This window comes from Euprymna scolopes, chromosome 17 (genome assembly GCF_053919585.1).
Source record: "Euprymna scolopes isolate OS-2025 chromosome 17, ASM5391958v1, whole genome shotgun sequence".
Taxonomy (NCBI): domain Eukaryota; kingdom Metazoa; phylum Mollusca; class Cephalopoda; order Sepiida; family Sepiolidae; genus Euprymna; species Euprymna scolopes.
This window is the reverse complement of record NC_136498.1, coordinates 76,384,226-76,386,259: the sequence shown is the minus strand read 5'-3', so window position 1 is coordinate 76,386,259 and position 2,034 is coordinate 76,384,226. Positions and strand designations below refer to the sequence as shown.

At 35.5% G+C, this 2,034-nt stretch overlaps 1 protein-coding gene across 2 annotated transcripts in view; it reads right to left on the bottom strand.

Moving 5' to 3' along the window:
* The window catches only part of LOC145296806 (uncharacterized), a 187,098-nt gene extending 185,983 nt beyond the window's left edge, over window positions 1-1,115 (bottom strand). The window contains exon 1 of one of the 2 annotated variants that reach the window (XM_080142890.1): window positions 534-1,115. The gene's annotated coding sequence lies outside the window, so the exon portion shown is untranslated. The remainder of the gene's footprint in view (window positions 1-533) is intronic. The other variant, XM_080142888.1, reaches the window with a different exon arrangement.
* Between the last annotated feature and the right edge of the window lie 919 nt (window positions 1,116-2,034).

The window sequence follows — 2,034 nt, the reverse complement described above, 5'->3', positions numbered from 1 at the left end:
CATGTCATTTAACTCCCGATCTTTTTATTTTTTAAGATCCTTTACAATTTCTCCCTTTTTTTCCCCTGATGAATGAAAAGGAGCAGCAACAGCAGCAGCAACAACAACAACAACAACAACGGCTATATTCTCGCCCGACGTGGTTATGTTTGTTGGTATCACGGGATGGATTGCAGAGAGAAAGAGGGGGGGTTACTAAGCATTCGTAACAACATTGAAAAAGAAAATTGCAAAGACGAGCAGCGATGAATCGTAAACAGCAGCGCTAGTAAAATTTCAAATAGGCAGTTTTACTAAGAACCAATATTACACGAAACATTAAACAGCAGAAAGCAACGATTATTAGATGAATTCTATATATAAAAAAAGCACCTGCTATCGGGGAGAAAAAATAACAAAGATTAGAAGAACATTACAAGAAGATATAAAGAAAAGGAGTCTATATATATATTTTTTAAATGATGACGGCAATAATAAAATAATTAACGTGAAAAATGATGAAGGAAACGACAGATGAGATATTATCAACTTACCTGGATATAATGTTAGGCTGGAATAAGAGTTGTTAAGAATAAGAGTCGTAGCTGTCCGTGTGGCCGTGTGTCCTTATACTTATTATAATTCTGATATTTTTACGTACTTGCGACATTAAAAATGAAAGCGAAAGCGAAATTCGCAAATCTGACTCCGTAGCGTTGGTTAAACTGCATCTGCATGGTTGGCTTGGGTGATTTTTTTTTTTACTTAAAATAACAAACAAACAAACAAAAAAAAAATCCTATCCCATCGTCGGAGGGGAGAGAAACGCTGCCGTGTCGCCAAAGACGACAAAATAGCTGCAGTGGTCGTCGTTGCGGTGGACCCCGTTGCCGATGTTATCGGATATATTGTGACTACGGCGGTAGAAGTTGTGGGAGAAGCGAAATGTGCGCGTCGTATAATAAGTAGCAAAGCATGGAATTTCTTTTTCTTTTTTTTTTTTTCGTGTCAAATTTTAGTTTTCCATGGAGACTGGTCTCGTTAAACCTACGAACAGGACACCGCTAAAATAAACATGCAAATCGGGTAACAATGTTATACGATCCGGTGATGTTCAGGCATCGATGTTTCTTATTGCTTTTTCCTTTTTTTTATATTCTATCTATAAAGCAGTGCGCTTTAACCCTGTACGAACGTACATACTTCGAGGCATAGTTTGTTACATACACCCGAAGATATATTCAAATTCAACCGACTCCTCGTTCTAACGCAAACATAGCGACTGCAGCAGTACGCTTCAAGAAACTCTTTGAGATTTAAGTATATATATATATATATATATATATATATATATATATATATATATATATATATATATATATATATATATATGTTGTTTTGTTTTGGTTTTAGCGATATGTTTTGAATGAATTCAATTATTTACGAAAGTGCATTTTTACCTAAATGCGAGTTGGGAATAATTTTCCCTTTTAACCAATTTGGTACCCCCGCATGGGGAGCGGTATATATATATATATTATTTTTAAAATGTAATTATAATTTGATTCTGTAATTTTCTGACAGCAATTTCAGATAGGCTCAAAGTGAGCGGAGTACTGAAAGATCTTTCACATGAGGGAGGGTGTGGTTTGGACTTAGGCGTGGGTGTGAAAATAGGGGCATGTTTGGTAAGGGGGCGGTATCATAAACGATTACAGTTATTTCTGTTAGTATAGTGGGAATTGCGACAGGAATGGGCTGGGCACTGTTTTTTTTTTGTGTCAATTTCATTCATAAAATGATTACTGAATTTTGGCATGAGGAGCAGAATAAAGCGGTTATTAAAACAAGAATAAAAAAGTAAACATTTTCGTGGACATACACCAAATTATAGGTTCAACGTAAGAATAATAAAATAATTAGCGGAGCTTTGTTTTGGTCAGGTTTTGATTTTGAAATGCAAAAGAATGGGGCCTTTTTGTTAAAGAAATACCAAGTGAAGAGGATGATATATGATGCATGCATGCATGGCTTAATGGGAAGAAAACGTGGGAG